Consider the following 16,088-nt stretch of genomic DNA (forward strand, 5'->3'; position numbering starts at 1 on the left):
TTTTTTGATTATCTTTTCAATCTCTTCTTTTGTTATGGGTCTATTTAGTTGTTCTACCTCTGTTTGTGTTAGTTTAGGTAGGTAGTGTGTTTCTAGGAGTTCATCCATTTCTTCTAGGTTCTCAAATTTGAGTATAGTTTTTCATAGTAATCTGATACGATTCTTTTAATTTCAGTTGGGTCTGTTATAATATCGCCTATCTCATTTCTTATTCAGGTTATTTGCTCCCTCTCTTGGTTTTCTTTTGTCAGTTTGGCCTATGGTTTATCAATTTTGTTGCATTTTTTAAAAAAAACAGCTTTTGGTCTTGTTAATTCTTTCAATTGTTTTTCTGTTTTCTATTTCATTTAGTTCAGCTCTAATTTTTATTATTTGTTTTCTTCTGGTGCCCATGGGTTTCTTTTGTTGATCTCTTTCTATTTGTTCAAGTTGTAGGGATAGTTCTTTGGTTTTGGCCCTTTCTTCTTTTTGGATGTGTGCATTTATTGATATAATTTGGCCTCTGAGCACCACTTTTGCTGTGTCCCAAAGGTTCTGATAGGAAGTGTTTTCATTCTCATTGGAGTCTATAAATTTCTTTATTCCATCCTTAATGTCTTCCATAATCCAGCCTCTTTTGAGCAGGGTATTGTTCAGTTTCCAAGTGTTTGATTTCTTTTCCCTGCTTTTCCTGTTATTCATTTCTACTTTTATGGCCTTATGGTCCTAGAAGATGCTTTGTAATATTTCAATGTTTTGGATTCTGCTAAGGCTTGCTTTTTGACCTTAGATGTGGTCTGTTCTAGAGAATGTTCCATGTGCACTAGAAAAGAAAGTATAGTTGGTTGCTGTTGGGTGGAGTGTTCTGTATATGTCTATGAGGTCAAATTAGTGGATTGTGGCATTTAGATCTTCTGTGTCTTTACTGAGCTTCTTTCTAGATGTCCTGTCCTTCACCGAAAGTGGTGTGTTGAAGTCTCCTACTATTATTGTGGAGCTGTCTATCTCACTTTTCAATGCTGATAGAGTTTGTTTTATGTATCTTGCAGCCCTGTCATTGGGTGCATAAATATTTAATAGGGTTATATCTTCTTGGTGTATTGTCTCTTTAATCATTATATAGTGTCCTTCCTTATCCTTTCTGATGGATTTAACTTTAAAGTCTATTTTGTCAGAAATTAATATTGCCACTCCTGCTCTTTTTTGATTGTTGTTTGCTTGATATATCTTTTTCCATCCTTTGAGTTTTAGTTTGTTTGTGTCTCTAAGTCTAAGGTGTGTCTCTTGTAGGCAGCATATAGACAGATCTTGTTTTTGAATCCATTCTGCCACTCTCTGTCTCTTTATTGGTGCATTTAGTCCATTTACATTCAGGGTAATAATGGATAGGCATGAATTTAGTGCTATCATTTTGATGTCTTTTTTTGTGTGTTGACAGCTTCTTTTCCCCACTTGATTTTATGTGCTGAGTAGATTTTCTTTATATATTGTCCTTTCCTCATATTTGTTATTGTTGCTTTTGTTTCTGCTGAGTCTCTATTTTTCCCTGGTATTTTATTTTGATGAGTAGGATAGTTTGTCTCCTTTGTGGTTACCTTATTATTTACCATTATTTTTCTAAATTTATAACTTTTATTTCTTTGTATTGCCGTATCTTCCTCTCCATAGGGAAGGTGTATGATTAACATTTCTTTGTCCCTCTTTATTATTTTAATGTTGTCTTCTTTTATATAATAACATCGCTGTTACCTTCTGTTGGGCTTTTTTTTTTTTATCTTCCTTTTTTTTTGGATTTCCCTGTCTGGGTTGACTTCTGGTTGCTCTGCCCAGTGTTCTAGTCTTGGGTCGATACCTGATATTATTGATTTTCTAACCAAAGAACTCCCTTTAGTATTTCTTGTAGTTTTGATTTGGTGTTTACAAATTCCCTCAACTTGTGTTTATCTGGAAATGTCTTAATTTCACCTTCATATTTAAGAGACAATTTTGATGGATATATGATTCTTGGCAGGCAATTCTTTTCCTTCAATTTTTTAAATATGTCATCCCATTGCCTTCTTGCCTGCATGGTTCCTGCTGAGTAGTCCGAGCTTATTCTTATTGGCTCTCCCTTGTAGGTGACTTTTCTTTTATCCCCTGCTGGTCTGAAAACTGTCTTCTTATATTTGGTTTTGGCAAGCTTGATTATAATATGTCTTGGTGACTTTCTTTTAAGATCTACCTTACGTGGAGTTCGATGAGCATCTTGGATAGATATCTTCTCATCTTTCACAATATAAGGGAAGTTTCCTGCCAACAAATCCTCAACAATTTTCTCAGTATTTTCTTTTATCTCTCCCTGTTCTGGTAGTCCAATCACTCGTAGGTTATTTCTCTTGATAGAGTCCCACATGATTCTTAAGCTTTCTTCATTTTTTTAAAATTCTTTTATCTGATTTTTCTTCAAATATATTAGTGCCAAATGATTTATCTTCAAGTTCAGAAATTCTAGCATCTACTTGCTCAATTCTGCTCCTCTGACTTTCTATTGAGTTATCTAATTTTGTAATTTTATTATCAATCTCCTGAATTTCCGATTGCTGTCTGTCTATGGATTTTTCCAGCTTATTAAACTTTTCATTATGTTCCTGAATAATCTTTCTGAGTTCTTCAGTTACTTTATCTGTGTGTTCCTTGGCTTGTTCTGCATATTGCCTCATTTCCTTCCTGACGTCTTGAAGGGTTCTGTATATTAAACTTTTGTATTCTGCATCTGGTAATTCCAGGAATACACTTTCATCTAAAAGATCCCTGGATTGTTTATTTTGAGAGCCTGTTGAGGTGATCATGGCCTGTTTCTTTATGTGACTTGATATTGACTGTTGTCTCTGAGCCATCTATAAGTTATTGTATTAGTTTATGCTTGCTTACTGTGTTGTAGCTGCTTGCTTTGTTTTATTTTGGTATACACCTATGGGTTGCTTGACTGAGCTAGCTTGATTATTTTCGCCTTTGGAGCTCTGGTGTCCTGTCCCCAGCTGGCTAGAGCTGTTATCAGGTATATCAGTCTAGGAGTCCATTCAGTTTTCTTGTATGTATTCAGCTCAGGTTTCCAGGTAGCTGATATCAAGTGTGTGGTACAGGCTCTGTCCTACAGTCTTAGAGGGGCAGGGGTGATTGGCGTATATACCCATATCTGATTGCACCAGGGGGTCATGCTCTGAACAATGCAGGGAGCTCAGAACCTACCCCCAAGTGTCTCGGAGGAAAACATGTCTCTGTTCCCTAGAGCGTGTTGGTGGGTGGGCTCTGCAGAGGGACCATGTGCACCCAAAGATTTTGTTGTAAATATTGGGAGGTACCGGTTATCCCTGGACCCCTGTCACGGGTGGCTGGGCGACCCAGGTGGAGCCACCAGTCCTTAGGTCACTGCTGTGGGTAGGTGAGGACCTTGTTTAATAGGCAAAGCAATGTCAAACGTCAAACACCCACCTCTCCACCGCACTGCTGAGATGGTTGGAGTTTGCCAACAAGGGCCTATTCTCCTGAAATAGCCCCACACAGGTCCATACAGAAGGGAAAAATGCTCAAGGTCCATGGACAGTTTATGCCTGGACAGGAGCTGCTTCTGTCCTGAGCTTCCCCAGTTAATGGAGCTAGCAAATTTTCTTTTCCCCCCAGTTGGAAATTTTTTCCTTCCCCAAGGCTGGGAGGACGGCTCCAGGTGCTCACCAGGGTCTATCTCAGGCCTAGAGATTCAGCTGCTGAAGCTGGCTTGCGGGGGGGGGGGGGGGGGGGAGCGCGGTAAAATATACGCCAGTACTTAGCTTTTGCCGAGAGCGCCCTTCTGCTCAGGTTCCGGAGGTGCGAGTGGGCTGTGTGGCTGACTGCTTCTCCCTGAGGAAACTGCGGCACAATGCTAGTGCCAGCCCTCCGCTGCCACCACCGCCGCTCCGGCAATGGTGCCTGAGGGCTCCCCGCGATTCAGGTCCAGTAACTCCTCTCTGGTTCTGAATGGCCTCTTCCTCCCCCTGCCCCTCAGTTCGTTGTCTAAGCTTTCCTTTGATGCTCAGGACTCCCAGCTTGTCACAAACATACTCGTTTCACTTGTTTTTTTGGGTCTTTGTTGTAAAGAGGGCTCGACGGAAGCGTTCGTCTATTCCGCCATCTTGGCTCTGCCTCTGGAAGTTTTTTTAAATTATCTTCTCAGTCTCTTCTCTTGTTATGGGTCTGTTCAGATTTTCTACCTCATTTTATGTTAATTTAGGTAGGTAATGTGTGTCTAGAAATTTGTCCATTTCCTCGAGGTTTTTAAGTTTGTTGGAATACAGTTTTTTACAGTACTCTGGTTATGATCTTTTGATTTCAGTTGGGTCTGTTGTAATGCCCCCATTTCATTTCTTATTTGGGTTATTTTCCTCCTATTCTGTTTTTCTTTCGTCATAGCGACCCTGTAGGACAGAGTAGAACTGCCCTATAGAGTTTCCAAGGAATACCTGGTAGATTCAAACTGCCAACCTTTTGGTTAGCAGCCATAGCACTTAACCACTACGCCACCAGGGTTTCCAGAAGATCGTTATTTAGCATTAATCTTTGCAAGAATTTACTTGAATGTATATGTTGATCAAGCCTGGCTATATGTGTGCAATGTAAAAATATAGCATTTCCATGTGCTGCTTGAGGATATCCTTCTAGATCAGGGATTGCAAACCCTAACATCTACAAGGGTATGAAATAAATGTAAATGTGTGTAGTGTACCTGCTGCCGTCAAGTCGATTCCAACTCCTAAAGAGTCTATAGGACAGAGTGGAACTGCCCCGTAGGATTTCCAGTGAGTGGCCGTTGGATTCAAACTGCTGACCTTACCCAGTAAGCTACCACGGCTCCAGGTGTAACATAGTAGGTGCACAACAGTTTGCATGACAACAAACCAGGTATAACCGGAAGCCTGAAGACCTCCACTATTCCACCTTTACTCTCAAAGCTTCTCTAGATCCTTCAATGGTTTCCCAGTGTCTTACAAATAAAATCCAAGTTTCATGGTTATGGTAAGAAAAAAAAAATCCCTCTAACTGTCCAATGGAAATCTCAGTCCCAGTCATCTTTCATCTCTAGCACATAGTAGGTGTGTGGTAATCATTTCTAGGGACTCGGAACTGGAAGGTTATGAAGGGCTCTTCAATTCCATGGTCAACATCTTGCTCAAGAGGGCCCTTCTTTTCTGAGATAAGTGATTACCAAAACCAAAAACCAAACCCGCTGTCGTCAAGTCAATTCTGACTCAGCAACATTATAAGACAGAGTAGAGCTGCCCCACAGGGTTTCCAAGGCTATAAATCTTTACGGAAGCAGACTGCCACATCTTTCTCCTGTGGAGCGGCTGATGGGTTCGAACTGCCAAACTTTTGGTTAGCAGCTGAGGGCTTTAACAGTTGCTCCACCAGGGCTCCTTTAGATAAGTGATTACCTAGTTGTAAATAGAGGAAGGAAACCTCATGCCTTGATCTCTTTGATAACTGGGAGGAGTTAGAACTGGCAGCACTGGCTGCTTAGTCTGATAAAGAAGACCACCCTCAGTGCCTACAGACCATGCACGAGAGGACTCTTCTCCCATCTCAAAGGAAGTTCAACCCCAGCTCCACAGATTCAATGGATGTGTGTGGCACAGCTGAGCCATAAGCTGGGGAAACACAGCGAGGGGACAGACACAATCCCTGCTCTCGGGGATAGTACAGTCAAAGGGAAGGCAATACTCAAGGACTGGATTGCAGACAAGAGTGCGAGGAGGCTGAAGAGGGATAAAGCAGTGCCTGTGAGAACCTGACACCCTTGTTATGGATTGAATTGTGTCCTCAAAAAAATGCCTGTCAAACTTGGCTAGGCCATGATTCCCAGTATTGCGGACACAAAATTGCGTCCACCATTTTGTGATCTGATGTGATTTTCCTATGTGTTGTAAATCCTGCCTCTACCATGTTAATGAGGTAGGATTATTAGCAGTTATGTTAATGAGGCAGGACTCAATCCACAAGATTATTTTTTGTCTTAAGTCAATCTATTTTGAGTTATAAAAGAGAAAAGCGAGTAGAGAGACAGAGGGACCTCATACCAGCAAGAAACAAGAGCCAGGAAAATAGCACTTCTTTTGGACCTGGGGTTCCTGTGCTGAGAAGCTCCTGGACTGGGGAAGATTGATGACGAGAGCCTTCCCCTGGAGCCGACAGAGAGAGAAAACTTTTCTCTGGAGCTGACACCCTGAATTCAAACTTCTAGCCCCCTAGACTGTGAGAGAATAACTTTCTGTTTGTTAAAGCCACCCGCTTGTGGTATTTCCATTACAGCAGCACTAGATGACTAAGACAACCCTGATCCATGGGGCAGGCTGAGGACACCTCAGTGGGAAAGCGATATTTTAGCTGAGACACTCAGGTGGAGATGGATTCTCCAGGGGCAGCAGGAGAGGGAAGGGTGCACCAAGCGGAAGGGACAGTACATGCAAAAGCCTAAGGTGGGAAGAGATGATGGCCGATCCGAGGAAGGGACCAAGGCCAATAGTGTGGGGGCTTGGAGAGCAAGGGAATCCCTGGGTGGTGCAAATGGCGAATGTGCCAGCTGCTAACTGAAAGGCTGGAGGTTTGAGTTCACTCAGAGACACCTTAGAAGAAAGGCCTAGTGATCTACTTCTAAGATATCAGACATTGAAAATCCTATGGTGCATAGCTCTACTCTGACACACATAGGGTTGCCATGAGTCAGAATCCACTTGAAGGCAACTAGGTTTCTTGGGCAGCAAAGAAGGGGAAGTGACTCAGGTGACCTAAGGAAAGAGGCAGGGGTCTGGTCTGATAACGCCATAATCCAACGGCTGTGAGATGATACTCACCTACACAAAGGATTCTGTCCATGATACACAGACTGCCTGTGACACACTCATATGGCAGAGGGATTCCTGTCACTTCAAGACATCTGAAAAGTGAATTCTAGATAAATTAGGAAACGTTGTCATTGTTAGCTGCTGTCAAGTCGGGGAATGGCGACCCCATGCACAACAAAGCAAAACACTGCCTGGTCCTTCACCATCCCCATGATTGGTTATGGATTGGATCATTGTGATTCATAGGTTTGCTTGGGCTGGTTTTCAGATGTAAATTACCAGGCCTTTCTTCCTGGTCCATCTTAGCCTAGAAGCTCTGCTGAAACTTATTGATCATCACAGCAACACTCAAGGCTCCACTGACAGATGGTGGCTTCGCATGAGATACACTGGACGGGAATCAAACCAGGTCTGCCATATGAAAGGCAAGAATTCTACCACTGAACCCCCGCTGTCCCCATAAATCAGGGAATAGCCATTCCCATCTCAGAAGGAGTTTTCATTCACAGACCCTACATGGGGCTCCAACGCAAGGGTCACGTGTCTGTTTCCTCAACAAGTCTTCATTGAGCACCTAGTAGGTGCCAGGCGGTGAGAACACAATGGAGAGAAAGTCCAGTGTGGTCCTCTCTCCTCAGGGCCACACATCCAGATGTTGAACAAGTAATTTTCACTACAGAGGGCGGTGAGGGTGACACTGGAGGCTCTGTCCAGGCAGAGGCTCTGACCACTCACCGAGGCCGAAGGTGGCACAGGGGCTCTGTGCAGTCTGGGTTCTGCTGCCCAGATGCCCTGGTGCACGCTGCAGGGTTGGGCAGCTCGGAGCACTGGGACCCTTGTGCCTGGGTGAGAGAGAAGGCCACCTCCAATCCCCACCTGTGTTCCTTGCTGCTAATCAAACGCCCAAGTGTGGGCATGAGAGTAAGCGGAAAAGCAATCTGGGGACTGTTCCCCAGTGTTGAGGAGGATGTGGAGGAATCAGATCCTCAAACACTGCTGGTGGGGGTGTAACATGGCATTCCGAAAACAGTCTGGTTGTTCCTCAAATAGTCAAACATAGAGTTACCATGTTGTTGGTTGATGGTGTTGGTTGCCGTCAAGTCAATTCCACTCGTGGTGACCCCATTTGTTAGAGTCGAACTACACTGCATAGGGTTTTCTTGGATGTAATCTTTACGAAAGCAGATCACTAGGCCTTTTCTTCTGTGGCAAAGCTGGGTGGGTTCGAACTGCCAAGCTTTAGGATAGCAGTTGAGAGCAAACCATTTGTACCACCCAGGGACCTTAGAGTTGCCATAGAATCCAGCGATTCCTCTCCTACATGTACACCCAAGAGAAAGGAAACATATGTTTACAGAAAAACTTGTACACAAATGTTTATAGCAGCATTATTCACAATAGCCAAAGGGTAGAAACAACCCAAGTGTCCAAGAATGGATGAATAAATACACAAAATCTTCTATACCCACACAATGGAATATTAGTCAGCTGAGAGAAGGGAATGAAGCACTGATACATGGTATAATGTGGATGCATCTTGAAAACAGACAAAGTGAAAAAAAAATCATACACAAAGACTACGTATTATATGATTCCATTCATATGACATGTCTAGAACATGGAACTGTATAGAGACAGAAAGCATAGAAATGGCTGGCTAGGGCAGGGGGTGGGGGCTAAGGGTGTAAGGAGGTGGTAACTAAAGGATATGGGGTATTTTCTGAGGTGATGAAAATATTCTGGGATTAGACATTGATGATGGTTGCACACACCTATGAATACGCTAAAAACCAGTGAATTGCATGCCTTACATAGGTGAATTGTGTGGTATGGGAATTATACATCGATAAAGGCGTTCAAAATTACCTAGGGACCATTCCCTGGAGTGGGGTGAGCTTGTGGCTTTGTCTGTACCTTCAGCCTCATCCACAACTCAACCTCACCTCCCTGTACCTCCAAGGCCCTCTGATTGGCAAAATGGAGTGGAGGTGGGAGCTGTGTGTCAACTTTTAATGAGTTCCCAGGTGCCGCTGAGAGTCCCAGGGTGTGTTCACAAACTTGGGATTGGCTTCCTGGGGGTTGTTAAAAGTTGGGCAGGTATGCAGTGTATGTCTCTGATGTCACCCAGGTGAGAACCTGGTTTGTCTCTGACATGTCCTCTAGGAAGCCACCCAAGGGCTTCAACCACGTGCTCTGAGAACATTGGGATGGGCTCAGGAGGCGGATTCAGATAATTCTACTAATTTCCAAGTATGGAGACCCCATGATGTCATTTCAAGTGAATGCATTGGGGAGGTGTTGTTTTTCCTTTTTAAGCAGAGACCAGATGCCCTCCAGTGTAAGTTGTTCGTTTCATTTGCAGTTCTTGAGCACAGGTTAATAGGCAAGGGGAGGCTTGATCGGAAGCCTGGAAGCCCTGTGCTTCAGAGTTCTGACTCACATCATACAGACTCAGGTTCAAAGCCTAGCCCAGTCACTTTCTGGCTGTGTGTCCTTGGAAACATGAATTCACTGCTCTGAACCTCCTTATGCAAACAGCAGGGCTAATAGTGACTACATCTGGCCCATGGTGCAGTGCATGTAAATTTTCTGGCACATAGCTTGATTATGCTCGATGGTATTATGTCATCACTCAGCAGAGGGCTGTAGGTGTTTGGCAACAGCTGGCTGAGCCCAATTACCATTTCCTGAGTTGGCAGGAGGATCAACTCGGTAAAATGCACAAAACTTGAGTGTCCGTAGTACACATAGGCAGTTGGGTATATAAGTTTATAACTGAGAGGAGAGGTAATCGCTTTTATGTACAACGTTTCTTTACTGTATCATTTCTTCTGCCTTTTATTAATTCTGAATGTATTTTGTGTCTTCTACATACTATTGTTTATAAGATTTATCTATAGTTTTGCAAATAGCAATAATGTATCCATGTTTAAGGCTCTATAATATAGCATTAAATAAATTCATCTCAATAATTTATTCTGGTACTGTGGATCGCTCTGTTTGTTCCATTTTTGAAAATTTCAAACAATGCCACAATAAAAAATTTAGCACACATTCCTATGCACACAAAGGCCAAAGTTTCTCTAGCGTATGTGTCTTAGTCATCTAGTACTGCCATAACACAAATACCACAAGTGGATGACTTTAACAAAGAGAAATTTATTTCCTCACAGTCTAGGAGGTTACAAGTCCAAATTCAGGGCGTCGGCTCCAGGGGAAGGCTTTCTCTGTCAGCTCTGGAGGAAGGCTTCCCCTGGTCCAGGAGTTTCTCAGGTGCAAGGACCCTGTGTCCAAAGGATGTGCTCTGCTCCTGGTGCTGCTTTCTTGGTAGTGTGAGGTCCCCAACTCTCTGCTAGCTTCCCTTTCCTTTTATCTCCTGAGAGATAAAAAGGTGGTGAAGGCCACACCCCAGGAAAATTCCCTTTACCCTGGATCAGGGATGAGACCTTGGTAAGGGTGGTGTTACAATCCCACCTTAACCCTTTTTAACAGAAAATTATAATCACAAAATGGAGGACAACCACAGAATACTGGGAATCACGGCCTAACCAAGTTGATACACACATTTTGGGGGGGACATAATTTAATCAATGACAGTATGTGCCTAGGTGTGAAATTTCTGAATGTTGAGATATATGCATATTTAAATGTCCTAAAAATACCTGGATTTATCATAAGCACTTAAAGATTTTTATGCTATTGTACATGTAATCTTTTCTAAATATTTCATTTTCTATTGGTTTTTTCTGGTGTCTAAAACTACAGTTAACCTTTGCGCACTGATTTTGAATGCATCAAACTTGGGGACAATTCTTACAAGTTCTAAAAGTTGTGTGTAGATTATTTGTGTTTTTGTGTATACAATATCATCTGTGAATAATGGCAGTTTTTATCTTTCTTTTTAATTTTTATAACTTTAATTTTCTTGTCATACTTCCTTGGCTAATACCACTAGTATAATATTGAAAAGAAGTAATAATTGTGGGACCCCGTATGTTCTTCCTGACCTAAAATGGAATATTCTCAACACTTCACTGTTAAGTATGATTATGGTAGGTTTGTGTGTAGATACATTTTTCAGGTTAAGGAGCTTCCCTTTATCCCAAGTTTGCAAAGTTTTTTTTCTTAAAATCATGTGTTTCTTTTTTATTGAGTTAATATGATGGATTACCCTGATTAAGATTTTGTATGGAAATTTCTCCTAGACAAGTCACTTAACCTCTGAACCTCAGTTTGTTCCTCAGTAAAATGGAAATAATAAAATACCCACCTCCCAAGGATATTCTCGGGATTGAAAACGCAGGGCCTGGTGGCTCATATAAACTGGACATGAATTCAGCTATGAATATTGCTAAAGGATGGTACTGCCCTCAAACCTGGGCCAGCAAGACACCTGCTTGGGCCCTGAAACTCTCGGGTCCCACGCTTTTGACTGCTTTCCTCAAAGGAATTTCTCCTCCGGTGTCAGTGTCTTCCAGAGGGGCACCCAGACCCAGGATGAATCTGAGTAGGTCCCAGTCATAGGAAATACCTTAAGATTTTCCAAGTCCCCTATGCTTCCTGGCACCTGCCCGGGCCAGGTCTAATCCCCATTTCTTCTCTTTAGGGCACTCTTGGCCCTCAAACCTATACATGGGCTTGACCAGATGTTCCAAGCAGCTCTGAGCCTGACCCCTGTGCCCCGTTGTCATGGCATTTCTTTTATGGGTTCATCTGGGAACCAGCAACTAGATGGCACTAACATGTTGGTTTTGGGGGACATACAATTTGGAGCCAGGATGAGTTCAGGGCTGTGGGTGACAGATGGATCAACACCAACACTTGGGTACAAGTTAGGTATGAACCTGTGTGTCTGCTCTTGCATCTTAATTTTCTGGTGCCACCTCTCATCTACGGTATCTGAAAGGGACAGGGATGGTGGCAGGAGCCCCTTCCCCTGTGCACACCCCTGCTGCTGACCCCCAAAATGGTCACCCACAGGTCATCCACCAGCTCCACACCACATATCTGACACTGGTCCAGGGACGGTCAAGCTTCTCTCCTCCAAGTGTTCTTGCAAGGACGGTGGGCCTTCAGATCCATGTCCTCTGTAAAGCCTTGGGTTTGGTCCCCAGCTCCAATCATTACCATGCCATTTGCCATCAGAACAAGTGACTCAGGCCTCTGAACCTCAGTTTCCTCATCTTCAAACTAGAGGAACAACAGAACCTACCTATCAGGGTGGTCCTGATGATTGAATGAGTTAATGTGAACACAGTATGTGGCCCTGACTCAAGAAACATACATCTAGCATTGAACACCATGCTACAGAATTTGGACTCTGGACAATAGGAAAGACTCTGCCATTGAACTCCATACAAGTGGCATCTGTTGAGTCAGTAGTGCTTGCCCAGCACTGTTCTAGGCCCTGGGACACAGATAAATCATATCCAGCCCCAGACCCATGATCCCACAGCCACAGCACAATGTGAAGGGCTGTGAAGGAGACATATGCTGGGCACTATGGGAAAGTGTGGAGGACATGGATGTTTTTCTCTGGGTTTTAAAGGATGAATAGGAGTTCTCTTGGCTGTGGCAAAGGAAAGAGCGTTCCAAGCGGAGAGACTCAAATGAATCAAAGTATAAAAAAAAAAATAGAGTAGGTTTATTAGTGATTTCTAGGGATAGGTTGGAGGGAGGGGAAAGGAGGATCCGGTGCTTAGGGGATACTGAGGAAAATTGTGGGAATGAAGAAAAATGATGCTTGAACGACATGATGAACATACTTTATGTCAATGAACTGTACAGGAGAAGAATGTTGAAATGACGAATGTTTTATTACATATATATTTTGTTGTCATTGGGTGCCACCAAGTTGTTTTCTACTCATAGTGACCCCATGTGACATAGTAGAACTTCCCTGTAGGGTTTTCTTGGCTGTAATCTTTACAGGAGCAGATAAGCAGGAGCAGATAACCAGGTTGGTGTTTGAGGCCGCTCGTTGGCCTCAAACACCAACCTTTCAGTTTCAGCTGAGTGCTTAGCTGTTTGCCCTAACAGGCCTCCTACATATATATATTTACACAATAAGAAAATGCTTATGTGTGGAAATTGAGTCAATGAAACCATTTTTGAAGTCAGCAGAGGAATAGGTCTCGGGGTGAAATCAAGTTTAGTTTGGACATACTAAGTCTGAGACACCTATTCGACTTCCGAATGGAGATGACAGTGGCAATTGGGTAAAATCACAGAGGGAGAGGTGAGGTCTTCTATTTGCAAGGATTTTGTTGGGTTAAATGAGATCCTTCTTCCTTCTGTCCCACCTACAAGCATGGTGGGAATGTTAGACATCCTATTGTTGTTTTTGTTAAGTGCTGTCAAGTTGGTTCAACTCATAGCGACCCCATGTACAACACAACGAAACACTGCCAGGGCCTGCACCAGTCTCACGATGGTTTTTATGCTTGAGCCCGCTGTTGCAGCCACTGTGTCAATCCATCTCACTGAGGGTCTTCCTCTTTTTTCAATGACCTTCTACTTTACCAAGCATGATATCCTTTTCCGGGGACTTCTTCCTAATAACATATTCTATCACTACCCTTTATGGGTTTTATTTAAGGAGCTCTGGTGGCAAAATGGTTAAGTGCTCGACTGTTAATCAAAAGGTTGGTGGTTCAAACCCACCCAGCAGCTCTGAGGGAGAAAATACCTGGCAGTCTACTTCTATAAAGATTATAGCCTGGGAAACGCTCTGGGGCAGTTCTCCTCTGTCCTATCTGGTTGATATCTGGTCACTATGAATCAGAATTGGCTTGATGGCACACAACAACAACAACGTGGGTTTCATTTAAAATTTTATTTCATTAGGAAAGAATTTAGATTTCTGGGACTTTTTGAAATTTCTGTTTTCATTTGGTTTCCTTTCTCTTTCTTCTTTTTTCGTATTTTCCATTGCTGCATTTTATTATTTATTTTAAGGAGCTCTGGTGCTGAGGGGTTAAGCGGTCAGCTACTAACCAAAAGGTCAGAGGTTGAGACCCACCAGCCGTTCCTAGGGAGAAAGATGTGGCAATTGACTTCCTTAAACATTTATGGGCTTGGAAACGCTATGGGGCAGTTGTACTCTGTCCCAGAAAGTTGCCATAGATGAGAATCGACTCAACAGCAATGAGAAATGATGTATTTTGGTTTAGTCACGTTAAAAAACACACACACACACAAAACCCATCGTCAATTCCAACTCATGGTGACCCCATGTATCACAGAGTAGAACTACACTCGATAGGGTTTTCTTAGCTGTAATCTTTATGGAAGCCGGTCACCAGGCCTTTCCTCCAAGGTGCCACTGGGTAGGTTTGAACCTCCAACCCCTCAGTTAGTAGTCTAGTGCAAACAGTCTGCGGTCACCCAAGGAGCTCTTAGTCATGTATGAACCTGGTTACAGAGAAATCAAACACTACAGAGTGATTATTGAAAATGAAGTCCACCTTTTGCCTGCAAAACTGAAGTCTCCGAGGACAACACCAAGAAAACTCTCAAAGTTTCGTTGCCATTTTACAAATGTTCTCTCTTCTAGATGCACTTTAGAATCCTCTTGTCAAGTTCCGTGAATATGCCGTTAGCTTTCTTTTTACTGAAATTAACTTATAGATTAATATAGGGATCCTTGTATTTAATTCTGAGTTTCTGTAATTGCGTTTAGAATTTATGAGAGCTCTTTCATGATGACTGATTCCCTGTTTTAATAGAATTTTCTTCTGTGGGTACACTATGTCTCAAGTCTCTGTGGAGAATAAATGTGAGCAACTTCTTGCGTTGTCTCTGTAACTTGTGGGTCAGTTCTGGCTCATGTGGCTTTTTCTCTTTTGGGCTATTAGGGAAAAGTTGGATGAATATGGCGTGCTTTATTTATACCTGGAGGCTTGCAGGTGGTGCAAATGTTTTCTACTCGACTGCTCACCTGAAGCTTTGCTGTCTGAGCTCAACCACGGAACAAAGGCCCGATGGTCTGATTCTGTACAGACGCCTGCCAAGGAAACCCTATGGGGCAGTTCTGCTCTATAATGAATGGGGTTGACGTAAAACGGAAACAATGAGTTTGGGTATTTTGTTTGTTTGTTTATGAATGACCATGCTGATTGGTGTTGCTTCTGCCTGGTGTGTGTAGATTTCCGTTCCCACCAGGACTCTTTGTGGATTGGTGGGTCTGGTGGGTTATAACCATATCAGTGATCACGAATCAGGGGCTGGCAGGCAGTCAGAGGCCCCCTTCCCTGTTGCTGGATTTCGGAAAACCTTCCTTGGGAAGTCTGGACTTTACTAAATTAATTCCCTTTGGTCTGCTGATCTTTGTTTTCTCTCGTCTCCTGGTGGAGGTCAGGAATAACCACAAGCTGTGAAGAACTTCTCTCTCAGACTTCAACACCCATTGAGAAGTGCCTTCCACCCTTACACACCACAGACAGACAGACACACAGAGACACACAGACATACATATACACACAGTTCCTTACACATACACAGACACACACACCTGGGCAGCATCTGTCCTGTATTTGCAGAGCAATTCCTGGGCTTGGCCCAGAGACAGGATCTGCAACCCCAAAACCCATTGCCATGGAGTCGATTCCAACTCACAGCCACCCCACAGAGTTTCTGAGGCCGTAAATCTCTACAGAAGCAGACTGCCACATCTTTCTTCAGTGGAGCCACTGGTGGTTTCCAAGAGCTGAGCTTTCAGTTAGCAGCTGATTGCTTTAACCGCTGCATCAAAAAAACCCAAAAAGGCCATGTTTATTCAGCAGTGACTGTGCCAAGCACAGCTCAGGGTCCTTCACATTCAGTTCCTGGGACCACCTGAGGTAGGTATTGCTATTATCCTCATTATACAGATGAGGAAACTGAGGCACAGAAAGGGAAATTCACTTTCCCAAAGTTACACAGCAGAGCTGAGACTTGAATCAAGATACCTTGCCCCCACTACTCCGAGATGAGCCAAAGCTGATCCTGCCAGCTTATAATGGGAAAAAAAGAGGAACCTGAAGTGAAAGACGGGATGAGCCTCCTGCTGACTCTCCCGTGAGATCGCTGGACACACACGGGGCTCACCCTGTATCTACTGGCCAGGCTGCCTAGGCACCAGGGGGCCAGAGGAGGAAGGGGCTCCTGAAGGCAGGGGAAGGGGGTCACCCAGGACCAGCTGGGATGGGTGGACATGGAGAGGAGGGTGGTCGTTGGCAACAACAGGGAGGGAATAAAGAGTCCTGGACAGGCTGC

The 16,088-nt window shown here is 43.5% G+C and overlaps 1 protein-coding gene across 2 annotated transcripts in view; it reads right to left on the bottom strand.

The window, feature by feature from the left end:
- LOC126072308 (cytochrome P450 4F2-like) overlaps positions 1–16,088 on the bottom strand; it is a 72,892-nt gene that overhangs the window by 36,913 nt on the left and 19,891 nt on the right. The gene's annotated exons all lie outside the window — the stretch shown is intronic.

The sequence above is a fragment of the Elephas maximus genome, chromosome 3, assembly GCF_024166365.1.
Source record: "Elephas maximus indicus isolate mEleMax1 chromosome 3, mEleMax1 primary haplotype, whole genome shotgun sequence".
Lineage (NCBI taxonomy): Eukaryota > Metazoa > Chordata > Mammalia > Proboscidea > Elephantidae > Elephas > Elephas maximus.